The following is a 16,298-nucleotide window of genomic DNA, read 5'->3' as shown; positions in this document are numbered from 1 at the left end:
AATATAATATTCTCCTGATTTTTCTTCTCTTGGGAAACCAAGCAGTTGCTTTAACTGAATCTTACAATGACTGATTTTGATGCCAAGACTTTTTTCATTCATTTAAAAATTATTGGGTTGCATGTGCATTTCAGACTGAATTACATATACCAGCAAGTTAATCCTATATACCTCAAAATAATACAAATTATTATGGTAGTTCTTTTGGAATTTTTGTTAGAAATATGGAAATAAGTAAGTTATTCTTGATATTTCTCTTTGAAGATCTAAAGGTTTTTTAAAAAATTATTTGCGAAGATTACACAGTAGGAAACTACGTGGTCTTTTTTGTTGTTGTTGTTTTTAAAGGTAAGCAATATAGAAGGGTACAGACAAGTAAAAATGTAAAATTCTCTCATTGATTTCACTCTTTGATTACACTGTTAATCGCTTGGGTTTATATATCTTGAAATTTTTTGCTTGTGTTCTTATACACATACATTTTGTTTTTAAAATCAACTTAAGCAGACACATACCAAGCCTGCTTTACTGAGGCATTTTTCACCTGATGTAATGTTGATATCTTTCTACATCAGTATTCATGTATTTATTCAGGAAATATTTTTATGCTTACGGCTCTGTTCTAGTTGCAAAGGACAGAGCAAGGAACAAAATATGGTCCTTGCCTAAGTGAATTTTATTCAAGTAAGAAGAAGATAATAAACAAGTTGGGGGGAAAATGTCACTATATTGTTAAGTTTCATAAAGATAAATAATGAAGTGTAAAGAGATGAAAAGTGAAGGGACAGAATGAGCAGGATATGTACCTTAGATAGTCGTGGTGTAGGCTTTTATATGTAGACCTACTTTATTCTTTAGATGGTTATTTATTATTTCATAGTATAATTTATTTAACTTATTCTGTTGATGGGCATATGGATTACTTAGATTTTTTTTTGTTATAATCAATACTTTAATGAACATCCTTGTACATATTTTTTTGCTTACGTGTACAAGTATTTCTGTACACTAAATTCTTAGAAGGAAAACTGCATTTTTAAATGTCGATTATAGATTCTGCCAAATCTCCAAAATAGGCATTATCTGTCAATGGATAAAAAATAATACCACATTTTAATTTGTATTTACCTGATTCCCAGTGAAGTTGAGCATATTTATTGGTCATTTGTTATGTCTTGTATAAATTGCCTACTCATATCATTTTGCCCATTGTGGGATTTGCCTTTTTCTTACTGAAATTTTAGGATTTCTTTATAATTCTGTTTATAATATACTCATCATATTTTATAACATTTTCTCCTAACTTGTCAATTGTCTTACTTTATGGAATCTTTGGATTTTTCATTTTTATACTGTCAAAATCTATCAGTCTTTTCCTTCCTAGCTTCTAGGTTTTGTGTCTTTCCAGAAAAGCCTTCTTATAGTAATTTAGTCTCTTATATTTTCTTCTACTACTTCTTAGTTTTATTTATGTTTCTAGTAGATTTTAATTCATCTGGAATTTTTAGAATATATATTCTGTGGTTGGGACCTAATTTTTTCAGTTTTGTAACCCTTCTCCCAAAATAATTCATTGAACAATATGTCTTTTTTTTCCCACTGACTTGATATACAATCTCTATCGTATTTTAAAAGTCCAAAATATATTTGTTCTGGATTTAATACTCCATTGTTTTGATGATTGTCATTTTATGTTTGACATCTGGTAGGGCACCCCTCCCCATTGTCTTTTTCCAAAAAATTTTGGCAATTTCTGTGTATTTTCTCTTCCAGATGAACTTTAGAATCAACATGTCAAGTTCCATTAAAAATCCCTTTGGGATTTTGATTGGAAGTGCATTGAATTTACAGATTAATTTGGGGAGAATTGACATCTTTACACTATTGAATCTTCCCATCCAGGAGCATGGTATGCCTCTCCATTTCTTCAGGTGTTCTTTTATGTCCTTTAGTAAAGTTTTATCGTTTTTTTTCATGTAGGTTTTACATTTTTCTTGTTAGGTTTACTCCTGGGTATTTTTTACTTTTTTGTCCTTTTTTTCTTTGCCGGAAGCGCGCGGGTGGCCTCGGGGGCCTGGCGGGGGGCGGGGGCGGGCTGGGCCGGGCGCGGGGCGCTGTCCCTTTAAGGCGGGAGGCGCGGGCCGGCCGGCCCCGGAGAAGGGCGGCGGGGGCCCCGGGGGCGGGCCGGAGCGCGGCGGGCGCTTACCTCCCATTCAGGACCGTGCGCCGGCTCGCGCCTTTGAAGTGCACAGTGAAATCCACGGCGCAGTTTTTGTTGGAATCGCCCGGAGGACGTTGGGTGCCCGGAGTGGCTGCTGTAAGCGGGGCCTGTGTCGAAAGCCAGGCCGGACGGGGGCCGGAGGTGCCGAGGGCGGCCGCGGCGGGGGCGAGGCCCACTCGGATATTCCGCAGAAAGAGGGGCGGCGGGGCGCGCCTCTGCCCCGTCCCTCGCCGCCGGGTTCCCCGCACTCCCTCCCCGGCCGTGCGACTCCCCCATGTTCCCCGACGGCGGGACCGGCCCGGGGGGTCCGGGGCCGTGGCGGCGAGCCGATCTGGGGGCCGGGGCCGAGGCCCTGCCCGGGGCGCCCGCGTGGTCTGGGCGCGGAGTGCGCGCGGACCCCTGGTGAGTGCGAGGCCGAGGCGGCAGGCGGACCGCGCGCTTTGATGGGCCGGGCGGCCCTTTGAAGTGGGCAGGCCGGCTATTTCGGGGCGCGCTCTGGGCGGGCGCGGAGAGGGGCGGCGGGCGCGGCGCCCGGCGCTCCGGGGGGGCTCGGCCGGGGTGGCGGGGACCTGGCGGAAAGACTTGTGCGAGTGGCGGTCGCGGCGGGGGCGGAGCGGGGACAGGTCCCCCTCCCCCGGGGGCGCCGCGCCGGGGTGGTGCTGGATGGGAGTCTGGGTGCGAGTGTGCGCCGGAGTGCCTTTGGGAGGTGGGATGAAAGGCTGGCGGCGCCCCCCGCCTCTTCCCGCCTCTCTCTCCTACCCTCCTCTCCTCTCCTCCAGTCCTCCCCCTCTCAGCCCCGGTCCGCCCAGAGGGTCCGCGCAGAGGGGCCCCGAGCGCCGGCCGAGGCTCAGTCGGCGCCCCGGAGCGGCCCGAGCCCGGGGCGCCCGCGTCCCCCGCGTCCCCCCCTGCCGCCCGGCCCCGCGCCCCCGGCCGCCCCGGCCCCTCGTGCGGAGAGGCCGAGCCTCCGCGCGTCGTCATTGCTGAACCGGCTGCCGCTTTCCGCGCTTCTGCGGGCGCCTCCGACCCGGGCTCGGGGGCTGCGAGCGCCCACCGGGGCTCTGGACGCGTCAGGTTGGATTGGGGCCGGGGGGCGGGCTGGGGGGGCTCGGCGGAGATGAGAGCCGGGCCTCGGGCCGCCTTGGTCTTCCAGGTAACGGGGCCGCCCCACCTCCCCTCTGCCCGGGGAACGCGGCGCTACCGGCGGCCTGAGGCCCCGCACGGGGGCCACGCGCGCCCACCAGGAGCCCAGGGTTCCCGCCCCCGGTTCGGGGTCGCGTCCCCCACCCCGCCGGCCCGCCCCTGCCCTCTCCCGAGTTTGATCCTTCCCTTGCTGGGGAAAGCGACTGGTTTACTGGTTAGATAAGACTTTTTGCTTTTGGGAAAAAGAGGCTTGAGGTCAGCCGAGTCTGGGATTCCTGGCACAGGCAGTGGTAGCGTGAGACGGTTTCTGATCCGGTTTTGTAGGGTTTGCGGCTCCAGGAGGCGGGGGGCGCGGAGGCGACGGGTCGTGAGGCTTCTCTGCTCCCTGGCAAAGTTGGAAGATCAAAGCCTTGTCTGAGTGAGTGGATTTCTGGTCTGGGGGAGCCCGGAAGACCGAGGTGTAGACTGAGCCGGATTCTTGGCTGGAGGCGGGGGCGCAGCGAACGCTTCCATCTGGGTTGCGGGGCGGGGGCTGCAGCCGGGAGTCCGGGCGCCCGTTCCGCCCTGTGCTGGGCGGGCTTTCCTCCTCGGTGGAGGCTCTTCTGAATTTTTAAGGAGTAGGAAGGGGGGGCGCGGGGGGAAGGGAGTTGGGGGGAATGGGAACCAGATGCCGGGGCTATTTTGTAGTTTTTGTTGTTATTGTGAATTACATCTTTTCTTCCATTTTGCACTTTATTTTTCAATTGGTTATAGCTACTGTATAGGAAAATCTATTGATTTTTGTATGTTGATCTTACCATTTACTTAGTTTTCAATTGAGTCTCTCGAAATTTCTAGAAGAATTATGTTTTCTGCAAATGATGGCATTTTGTTGTTTCCTTTTTTCAGTATTTACTTCTCTATTTTGTTTTTTTGTTTGTTTTATTTTGATTTCTGGTCTTGTTGCATTGGTTAGGTTTCCAGATCTGTTCCCTACTAGTTCTGATTTGGGCATCTTTTCTGATTTACATGGAATGCTTCTAATTTTTAAACTCCTACTTGATATATGTCATAGATATCTGATAGAATACATTGTCAAGAACAAAAGTGTCCTTCTTGGCTTACCAGGTATTTCCATGGTAATAGATACTGTGTTTTATCATGTGTTTTTGTTGAGATGATACATATTATTTTCACCTCTAACATTTTAATGTAGTGAATTACATGAATACATTGACTTAATATTGGTAATGGTGTTTCTCATTTTTAGTATTTATTCAGCGAGTATTTGGATACTTGCAATATCGGATATTGCATTGTGCCAGGAACTTTGCCACAAACTGGTGATAGTGCTAAGTCTGAATGGTTCCTCTCTTTTTTATATGGAGAAGAGAGATAATAAGCAAGTACCCAAGGACAAGATAATTTTAGACTGTGGTAGTACTGTGGAGGAAATAAAGAGAATGGTATGGTAGAGAGATAAGGAGAGTACCTCCTTTGGTATTATCATCTGAGAAGGTAAAATATAAACTAAGACCTGAAGAATGATGAAAGCATTGGGAAAAACATTCCAGGTAGGGGAAGATCACACATTAATTGGATTTCTTAATGTCTTCTTGATCCCCTTTCCTATATGTGTGTGTGCTCTACTTTTTACACAACTGCTGAATTTTCTGGTGGTGTTTTATTTAAGTTTTTGTTTTATTTAGGTTTTTTTTTTCTGTTTAGGTTTGCTAATAGGGTTATTTATGCTTATGAGCTAGGGAGTTTCACCATCTGATTTCTGGACTTCGTAAATAAGATAATAATGTTCTGTTCCTTCTGAAAGGACTACCCTTAAGATTTTTTCTATGGATATATTCTATTCCATTTCTACCTTTCCTTGAGGTAATTTTGATGATTTCTTTTCTTAGAAAACCATCCATTTTGTTTAGACTTTCACATTTATTGATGTATAGTTGTGCTCAGTTTTCTCCTTATATTTTTTTCTTTCTCTGATTTTCTGTAATCAGACTTGTCAAAGGCTTGTTTCTTTCTTGTTAGACTTACCCAAGAAGGAATTTTTGGTTTTATTAATTACTTTTGTATCGCTCTGAATTTCTTCATTTCTATATTTATCAGTATAAATTATATTGATATATTTTGATTTGTATTTTATTTTTGAAGCTTTTTATGTATTTTAAACCTTTCTTGTGCTCTCCTGAATACATTTATGCTCTAAATTTTTCTTTAAGGATTGCTATGACCAAATTCCATTGGAAATAATATGCTCACAATTTTAATTTTTTTTTCCTGCATATTCTGCGAGTTCATGAGTAGGCTTTTTTTCTTTTCTTTTTAAATTTTCAAGTACAGTGTTATTCTTTTTATTGATAATTTTTAGTTTCTTTTAGCTTAATGGACCAAGAATGTAATTAATTTAAAAAAATGTATTAATTAAAAAAAATCTGTTGAGACTTTCCTTTGCTTAAGATATGATCAGGTCTATTTTACTATGAAATATAAGTGTAGTTCATTAATTCTATTTCTGAATTGTCCATATCTTTGCATAATCTACTTGCTTTCCTCATTTTCTGAGAAAGGTGTGTGGAAAGGTTCCCCCTAAGTTGTGTGAATTTTCAAGTTGCTTAAATTTCTAGTATTTTTACTTTATATGTTTCTGTTATATTGTTAGGATACATAGAAGTTGAGCTATCACACACTCCTGGTGTATTGTATCTATTATTATTATGAAATGTTTTTTTCTGTATAATGCTTTTTGCCTTGAATTCTTTGACTGATATTAATAATGGCACCTTTGACTGGGATTGCTTTTTCACACCTCTGTTTTCAACTTTTATGACAAAAAAATTTAGATCTCTCTCTTGTAATAGCATATAGTTGAGTTTTTTCCTTTTTTTTTTTTTTAAATCCTAATCTACGTGTCAGTTTTAAAATAAGAGGAATTTTCCCATTCACTTTTATATTAACTTGGTCTTTTGGTCTTTGTTCTTTTTCCTAACATTGAAGATTATGGCGAAGATGTATTTTCTTATTATCCCACACCCCACCCCCTTGTCTTTAACTGAATTGGAGTTTTTAAAATTCTATTTCCCTCCCAGTTTGAAAAATATGTTTTTTTCCTGTTCTTCAGCAGGCATTGGATTGAATTAAACACTGTTTGTAACTAGTTGCTCCCTTTCTCTTAACGTAGGCTTTTGACATTATTTCATTCACATTTGACTTTACTATTTTTTAAATAATTTGAAATTTTAGTAATATATTTGTTTTAATATGCTTTTACATTTTTAACTTTAAGGAATTATTTATTAACAACTACCTGAAATGTTAATGAAAGATTATATTCTACTAATTTCTTTTCTAACTCCTTAGTCTTATGATTCCAAGGCTGTCCTTTTCTTGGATTCATTTTTGTTGTTAAGGCATACATTCTCTAAATTGAGACATGTTTGTGGTTTTTAAATTTTCAGAGTGCTTACATTTCTAAAAAATTACCTTGTTCTACAGTTTAGACTTTTTAGAAATAATTGTGCTTCATTTCTTTTCATTGCAAATTGTCTTCTAGCATCTAGTTTTGTATTTGAAAAGTCTAATATCAATCTGATTTTAAATTCTCTTATTAACAGCATCCCCCCTGGAATCTTTCTAGACTTTATATCCTTGGAATTCTCACATTTTACCAGGTCATGACTCTGTGTGTAGGTGTGTAATCTGTATGTGTGTGTATATCTGCATGTGCATTTTAATGCCATCTTACAGGAAATTGTTTTATTTTGAGGCTCTTTTTATGATAATTGATGAATAATGATAAATAGCAGAAGTAGGCTAAATTTATAATTATATTGCATTGTATTATTGATACCAAACTTAAGGAAACCCTTGAAATAATCTATAACTAATTCTGTTAGCAAAAAATCTACTTAAAAACTCTAGATTTGAGAATTCCATACAATTTTTACTTATTTTAAACATTAATAATTTGTTCCCTTTATAAAGTTTATCATTAATGTCAAAAATTTCATATTGTATTGATAATTTAATACTGAGTTGTTGCAGGCAGGTAAGTACTTTGAAGAATAAGAAAAGACGTCATGTCTTGTATTAGCTCTGTGAGAACACTGCTGTGTTTTCCAGTATATCACTGATGCTTAGCACATTCCTAGATCTTAACTAAAATTTATTAGATGGATAAATGAGTATGAATGAAAGAATATAGGTATAAATCAGTGTTTTCTTAATGAATAGACTTTTGAAAGCTAAATTTATTTTAGTCAGGTTCACTTTAGTTTTATTTGCTTTAATCTCAGGATACCAATACCATAATGTCAGACTATTAATTGATACTCTTTTTACAAGGACTTTAAGTGGGCTTTTATTTGATTTTCTTATTTTAATGTATACATAAATCAGTATTCAGGGACTCCACTAGTACAGAAAAATTATACCCCAAATGTATTAATTTTGGGATAATTTACTCTTTATTAAGAGTTGCAGTATTTTAGCTGAATTTTACCCTATTTAAGACTATATAGAGTGGGATGAATTGGGAGACTGGGATTCACATATATACACTAATATGTATAAAATAGATAACTAATGAGAACCTGCTGTATAACACAGGGAACTCTACTTCACTTTGCTGTGCAGTAGAAACTAATACAACATTGTAAAACAACTATACCCCCCAACGCCCCCCCAAAAAAAGACTATAAAAAATACAGAGCAAAGAAATTTGTATTAGATTTTAGGACCATGTACAGAAGAAAATAACTGTGATGTACAGAAGAAAATAATTATGATGACTATGATGATGATTATTTCTTATAATAATAAATATGTGTTTGTATTCAAAGAACTAGGAAGAACACATACCATATTTTTCTGGGCTTGTTTGAGAGACGTAGTGTAAACTATTAAGAATTTATTCAATCAGTGTTATAAAATTATCATAGATTCAAATTAATCTCTTTTTTAATATTTACCTTTATATATACAGCCTTTTAATATTATTTTCATCTTGAAATTCAGATTACCAGCTTGACATTCAATGATAAGTGGAGGGTGGTTTCCAGAACAACAAGAGCAGTAATAAATTGGTGGATAGTGATGAGATGGGAGGAGGGGGAGTGTTAAAGGTCAAGAAATCCAAATTCTGTAGTTGCTAGCATTCTCGTTTCTTAAAGTATGTTTACTCTCGAAGACTGACCCTTTTTCCTATCCCCACCTTGCATAATCTTTCATTTGATATATTGATCAAATGATTGATAATTCCTAATTGGTTTCTTTGTCTCTGTTGTCCTGTCTATCCAAAACCATCTTTCACGTGGCCTCTATCTTTCTAGAACACTGAGTATTTATTTTAATGCTTTAACCCTTCAGTAAGCGCCCATATAAATTCTGAACTTCTCAGCAAGATACTGAAAGACCCCCATCTTACTTAAGCATTATTCTTTTGACTATTTTCATTCAGAATTGTCTTTTCCTTCCTCTGTACAATCACTGTATTAGTATCTATTTTGTACTATTTTCCAATCTTGTTTGATTATAGTTAGCTATTTGTACATAGAGTTGCCTTTCTATATTTATATTTGTGGAAGGCATTGATTATTAAAAAAAATCATTTTGCATTACCATTCTCCTGCGGCTGTCCTGCTGCTTTGCACATAGTATGTAATTGGCAGTGAATGTATTCGTTAAATTGAATGGAGTTTCTATATGTGATGTCTAGTTAATCAGAATATACTGTATCTTTATTCTTTGGAGTGAATACCAGTTTATTACACTACCAAATGGACTGCTCTTGTCTTATATAGCAGTGATAATACATTTGTTCTGAAGAGGAGTTAGTTTGAAATGTTATGCTAATTTTCACAGTTGGTCCAAATGACGCTACATTTCCACATTTCCATGTGACTTTGTGTTTTGAGTATACAAGGATTGGGAATACCATTAATAGCATAAACAACTTCATTCAGCTCTGACCATTGTTAAAAGACCTTGCTTTTTATTGTTAAGCATTTGTGTTAAGTTTATTTTGGGGAGAAAGTAAAACATACTTGTTTTGAATTTTATTTTTTTTTATGCAGCAGGTTCTTATTAGTTATCTGTTTTATATATATTAGTGAATACATGTCAATCCCAATCTCCCAGTTAGTTCATCACACCACCACCCCACCCCCACTTTCCCCCCTTGGTGTCCATACGTTTGTTCTCTACTTCTGTGTCTCTATTTCTGCCCTGCAAACCGGTTAAAAAATACTTTGTTAATCGAATAGTATTACCGTTAAATAATTTTTTTAAACAAAAGCAACCTCTGCAGTAAAACATCACCTTTAATCTTTAAAAACTAAAAGGATTTAATGTGCACAAAAGTATAGAGACTAATAAAATAAAGCCTCTATAAATCTCTTTTTCAGATCACCATTATCAAAAATTTGCCACACCACTTTGTTTTAAATTCCTGACAATATTTCTGTATACTACAATATGCATCTCTAAAAGATAAGGGCATTTTCTTACCTAACCAGAGTAATTCCTTCGTACTATTTAATGTACAGTTCATATTCAGATTTCTTCATTTTCCTTGAACATTTCAAATAAGGTCTATATTATTTTGATGGTTATGTCTCTGGAATTTCTTTAATTTAGAACAGTTCTTCCCTTTTACTGTCTCTCTCTTTTAAAACATGTTCTAGATTTTAGTTTAGTCTGTGTGCTTCTGTTTAATTCAGTGGTTCTCAGTTTCCCACCCCCAGGGTTTTTTGTTTGTTTGTTTTTTCCTCCAGGGGGACATTTGGCAATGTCTGAAGATATTTTTAGTATCACAACCTGTGATAGGGTTGCTACTGGCATGTAGTGGGTAGAGGCCAGGGATGCTGCTAAACGTCTTGAAGTGTATATATAGGACAGCTCCCAACAACAAAGAATTATCTGGCTCAAAATGTCAGTGGTGCCAAGATTGAGGAGCCCTGATTTAACTTTTTCCTGATATTTGCCTTAATAATTTTTATAAACTGCAAGTTATTTCAGGGAGGCAAGAGTACTTCATAGGAGGTACTGTGTATTTTATGTTGCATAAATCAGGGGCATATAATGTTTAGTTGTCTCACTTTTAGTAATTAAACATTGGGTTCAGGTGTTGACAGCTTTATCCCTTAAATATAGAATTTAAAGTCAGCTTTTCTAGAGCAGAGTCAAACAACAGCCTCTTTTTCTGGTGGAAAGAATATTGAACTTGTTAATTGGATAACTGATCTCTTGGTGTTAGATCTTTAGAAACTTGCTATCTATATAAGGATCCTGTGATTCTGTTTTCTCATCTGTAGCAATGAATTGAACCTGGTGATTTCTAAGACCCCTGCATTTTGATGGTTCTTTGTATTAGACAAGAATTTGATGCACAAATACCATTTCATAAAATATCCAGCTAGTCAAAACAGCACATCCAAAATAGCTTAGATATAACTTAAATTGTCATGCTTTGAATATTGATAACTTTGACAGATTATTTCCCTTAGGGATGAATAAACTTAGTAAGGACATCCCTTTCCTTCTGTCTCTCCCCTCTTCAGGAAAGTTATTTATACATTTCATTTAAGGAAAATGTTTCAGAATATTTATGTGAATTTCTTATTCAGACCATTTTTAATGTTCCAGAACTTGGCCATTATTCAAAATGAAATTTTTTCTATAGAAATAATATGATAAAAATGAGTTAGGTTTCAATGGGAAAATGCATTTTAGTTTTTCATCTGAACTTCCTCAACTAAGGATATGTTAAAGAGGTATATGCCCATAACTTAGTTGACATTTGAATAAAGGGTTACTTATTTTTGTATTTTTATAAGACTGCATCCCGTTATATCAGTCTCTCTACTTGTTCTGTAATGTAGCACAAGAATTTTTCCAGGTGGGAAAAGACGAATTGGTGTTAAAGGAGGAAGTCCTCTTCTGCTTCCTCTTCAGAACTCCTATGGCTCTTTTCTTCCCCTCTCTTCATTTTATGCACTTTCTACCTTGTATTATTGTTATTGTATACTTTTACTCTCACATTAAAGAAATAAGCTCCGAGGTAGTAGGCTTAATTTTACACATCTCATAGTAGTAAACAGCAATATCTCTTTTTTTAAAAAAATTAATTAATTAATTAATTAATTATTTTTGGCTGTGTTGGGTCCTCCTTTCTGTGCGAGGGCCTTCGCCAGCTGCGGCGAGCGGGGGCCACCCCTCATCGCGGCGCGCGGGCCTCTCACCGTCGCGGCCTCTCCCGTCGCGGAGCGCAGGCTCCAGACGCGCAGGCTCAGCAGCCGTGGCCCACGGGCCCAGTCGCTCCGCGGCACGCGGGATCCTCCCAGACCAGGGCTCGAACCCGTGTCCCCTGCATTGGCAGGCAGACTCCCAACCACTGCGCCACCAGGGAAGCCCCCAGCAATATCTCTTGTACAAAGACTGTTTGTAATAAAAGTGTGTTTAATAAATCAATGAAGACAGCATTTTGCCCTACCTGCTACCTAATATTTGATTTTTCTATATAAAATATACCTTTAAATTTATTTTTTGTAACTACCTCTCCTTTCTCCAAATACACTGCAACCTTTTAGAATCTGAAAGGGAAGGGTTCCGAAACCATCTTTTTATTCATTCAAGAGTTATTTGAGTCCTGACAATGTGATGAGCATAGTTCTAGTTGCTGTATATATATCAGTGCTCCAAACAAAGTGCCTATTTCCATGGAGTTTAGAAAGACAGTAAATATGTATAATAAGTCATGTGAAAAATTCATGAAAAAATTATGCAGAGTAAGCATCTAGAGATGGCTGAGAGACTTGCTTAGGTCTCACAGGTAGCAGATGAAGCAGCAATGGTACCTAGGTCTTTAGATCCTAACAGTATCCTTGAAATTAGTTTATTCTTCATTAATCTTAAACTGGGGGGTGGGAGAGAATATAATAGACATCCTTTCCTATTCTTTTCTTTCATCCTAATGTCTTTTTAAAAATCTATATATAGAATTTCATAGTCACTTGAATCTACTGATTTTTAAGTTATCAAGTTTTTCACATATCAAGAATAGTGGGCTTTAAAAATCAATATGAAAACTTTTATGGATGGGAATTCCCTGGCGGTCCAGTGGTTAGGACTCCGGGCTTTCACTGCTGAGGGCACGGGTTGGATCCCTGGTCAGAGATCTAAGATCCCACAAGTTGTGCTGCACGGCCAAAGAAAAAGGACTTTTATGGAGACGTTTTAAATCAATAAGAAAACATATTTCTTCTGCACTTAGTATCCCTCATGGAAAGACTGATATGCATTTTTCTTAGTAAATTTTCACCAAACTTAGTTAAGATACAATGTGGCATAAGGGGACCTTGTGTCAGAAAATCACTTTTGATTGAAATTTAATACCTTCTGTGATCTAACTTGTAGCTTTGACTTTTCCTATAGTAAACCCTGTATTCTAGCATATAGAAATTTTATGTTTGTCTACCAGTGCTACACTCCTTCTTCTCTTTTTTTCTTATACCAATTAGTTATTTTGGTCAAAATCCTTTCATATTCTTTCTGCATGCATTGTCTCCTTTAAACAGTTTTAGTACCTTTGATATGTACATTTGGTTTGGCACTTTGCACTGCTCTTTGATATCTTTTGTTTTCTAAAACCTTAATCTGAAACATTATTTAATTTTTCACCTGTTCATTTTAACCTGTGTTCATTTTTCCATGATTATTTACTCTTTTTTTTTTTTTTTTTGTCTTCTCCCATTGGATTGAAAAATTGTAGGTATTTTAACAGAGAAAATTTCATTGGGACGCAACTTTTTGTCTAGAAAGACTCATTGTCTGGACCATGGTTAAATATAGGAGGACATAGTTTTTACCACTCTATAATATTGAATCACATTTGTCTATGACCAAACCATGCTGAAAAGTCCCCTTCCTAATGTATAACACTTACGCTTTCACTACTGCCTTTAAAAATAAAAGTTTTAAAAAAATGATTGTCTCGCGAGCTCGCCAGCCTGCAGGCGGGTCGCTACCGGGCGTGGAGCCGGGCGCCCGGGGCGATGGGTGAGTACAGGAAGCGGCCGAGAGGAAAGCACGGGGCTCCCCCGGCCTCCGCGTGGAGTGAGTAGAAGCACGAAGGAGGGTCTGAGGAGGCCCTCTGGCGCGGCCGTTGAGGACTCACCACCCCCCCACCTCCGCGCGCGCAGTGCGTCCCCCCCGCCCCCCCGCCGTTCCCGCGCGCACCGTCCCGGGTGGGACCTGCAGCCGCAGGGCCCAGCTCTTTCCTCCCAGCTCTGCCGCCCGCTGCCGGTTCTCGCTGGGCCGGGAGCGCCGTCCGACTGCCGGAACGAGCCTTTCCGGCTGAGGAGGCAGTGCGTTCATTTGGGCGCGCTCCGGGAAGGAAGGTGCCTCCCGGCGCGCATCGAGAGCGGGGCGGGGAGGGGCCGGGCTTTGCCTGCGGCCCGGGAGAGCGGCGTTGGGACCGCGGAAGGGCGCCTGCCCCCTCGGGGTCTGGGATTCCGGGACCCCTGGCTCCGTTGAATGTCCGGGACGAAAGGGGCCTGGTCGACCCCGTCCGCCACCCTCCCCTCCCCCTTACCACAGACCGGGGAAATGGACGCCTGGAGAGCGGAAATCCAGTTATCAAAGTTGCCTCCAGAAGAGAGAACCTAACAGACCTAACAATGGAAGAAACTGAGAAAGTTATCAAAAAGCTACCATCCCCCAAAACACCAGTCCCAGATGGTGTTTCAGGTGAATTCTTTTAACTTTCAAGAAAAAGATAATGATAAGATTTAAATTGTTCACCAGCTTAAAGAAGGAAAAATGACAGATTTCTTTTACAAAGCCAGTGGAACATTGACACCTGAACTTGACATGAAGATAGTACTGAAATTGGAAACTTGGTTAAAAAAATCCTTCCCGAAGACGATCTTAAGCAGAGTTAACGTGTTTCTTTTGGTATTTCTGATTGGAATAAATTTTTTTTAAGTCCAAAAAAAGAAAAAAAAATTACTGTCTTTTTCTTAACTCCTTCCTATCATATAGGTATTTAAGGTTAATATATAGCAGAATTTTTGAAAATTTTCCAATATTTACGGAGATTATTTTCAGTGTTCTGTGTCTATTTATATTTGAAATACTAGACATCTGAAATGTTATTTCATATTAAACTGCATTAGCTTAACGGAAATTTAGAAAGCATATTATTTCCCCCTAAATTTTTAACATTCAATATTAAATATGTATTGATTAAATATAGGATTTATGCCTGGTTGCTAGACAGGTGACTTTTAAAGATGGAACAATAGAGTTTCTGATGTTATGTTGGTTAAGAATTTTATTTCCGAAGTTTTAAAATCTTATTTCTGACAGCTAGATACTAGGCATGAGGGTAATTGTGTTCTAAGGTGTTAGTAAGTTTTATATCTATTTTAGTTATTACAGTGTTAGAAGTAATATAAACTTGTGAAATAAATTTCACCTGATCATGTTAGTGATTTTTATATAATAATTATCAACTTTTGATCAGCAGACTGTAAAGAATTATATCTTTATACCTTTTGGTAAGTAGCACTATGACAAGGGATGTCAAAACAAAACTTTTCCCCATGTCTTAAGAGTTGCTCTTTTCTAATTCTTTACATTTCTTTTAATTGAATCTGGTCTATGTTACTGTATCAGTGGGTCTCAGTGTATGGTCTGCAGCCCTCTCAAGTTCCCAGAAATCATTTCAGGATGTTCAAGAGATCAAAAATGTTTTCATCACAATACTAATATGTTATTTGCCTTTTGACTGGGTTGATATTTGCACTGATGATACAAAAGCAATGGTAGGTAAAATTGCTGGCCTCTTAAGGCCATGGCACCAAATTGTGCTACTATCATTGTAGTTATCGCTGCCATATACTCACAGTTAAAAAAATAAAATGAAAGGCCAGTTTCACCTGAAGAATAATCTTTTTTTTTAAATTAATTAATTTATTTATTTATGTATTTTTTTGGCTGCGTTGGGTCTTTGTTGCTGCGTGCGGGCTTTCTCTAGTTGTGGAGAGTGGGGGCTACTCTTCGTTGCAGTGTGCGGGCTTCTCATTGCGGTGGCTTCTCTTGTTGCAGAGCACGGGCTCTAAGCGCGCGGGCATCAGTAGTTATGGCTCGTGGGCTCTAGAGCTCAGGCTCAGTAGTTGTGGTGCATGGTCTTAGTTGCTCCGCAGTATGTGGGATCTTCCCGGACTAGGGCTCGAACCCGTGTCCCCTGCATTAGCAGGCGGATTGTTAACCACTGTACCACCAGGGAAGTCCCCATGAAGAATAATTTTGATAGAGCAAGAAATATTAATTTTTTGAAATTTCCACTTTGGAATACATGTCCTTTTAATGTTATTGTGTGACAAAATGGGAAGTACACATAAAGCACTTATGCATATAAAAGTATGGTGGTGGGCTTCCCTGGTGGCGCAGTGGTTGAGAATCTGCCTGCTAATGCAGGGGACACGGGTTCGAGCCCTGGTCTGGGAAGATCCCACATGCCAAGGAGCAACTGGGCCCGTGAGCCACAACTACTGAGCCTGCGCATCTGGAGCTTGTGCTCCGCAACAAGAGAGGCCGCGATAGTGAGAGGCCCGCGCACCGCGATGAAGAGTGGCCCCCGCTTGCCACAACTAGAGAAAGCCCTCGCACAGAAACGAAGACCCAACACAGCCAAAAATAAATAAATAAATATATAAATAATAAAAATAAAGGAATTCCTTTCAAAAAAAAAAAAAGTATGGTGGTGTTTGAGGGAAAAGCACTTGGGCTTTTTTCAGATGTGAGGTGAATAGTCCACTTTTTTTTTCATGAAATGTCTTTTTTGCTGGAAAAATATAAAAGACAGACATACTATGCCTGTCAAACTTGGGCATTTGGCAAATGTTCTCAGAAATGATCGAAGTGAGCCTATTCCTTTAAGGGA

At 39.5% G+C, this 16,298-nt stretch overlaps 1 pseudogene across 1 annotated transcript in view; it reads left to right on the top strand.

Annotated features, from left to right (window-relative positions):
* The first annotated feature begins 2,341 nt into the window (after positions 1 to 2,341).
* LOC309636475 (ankyrin repeat domain-containing protein 17-like) overlaps positions 2,342 to 16,298 on the top strand; it is a 98,730-nt pseudogene continuing 84,773 nt past the window's right edge. The window contains exons 1-3 of the transcript XR_014268512.1: positions 2,342 to 2,623; positions 3,686 to 3,779; positions 13,949 to 14,098. The product of XR_014268512.1 is annotated as an ankyrin repeat domain-containing protein 17-like (transcript). The remainder of the gene's footprint in view (positions 2,624 to 3,685; positions 3,780 to 13,948; positions 14,099 to 16,298) is intronic.

This window comes from Balaenoptera physalus, assembly GCF_965194825.1.
Source record: "Balaenoptera physalus genome assembly, chromosome: 10".
NCBI lineage: Eukaryota > Metazoa > Chordata > Mammalia > Artiodactyla > Balaenopteridae > Balaenoptera > Balaenoptera physalus.
This window is presented reverse-complemented; position numbering and strand designations above follow the sequence as displayed.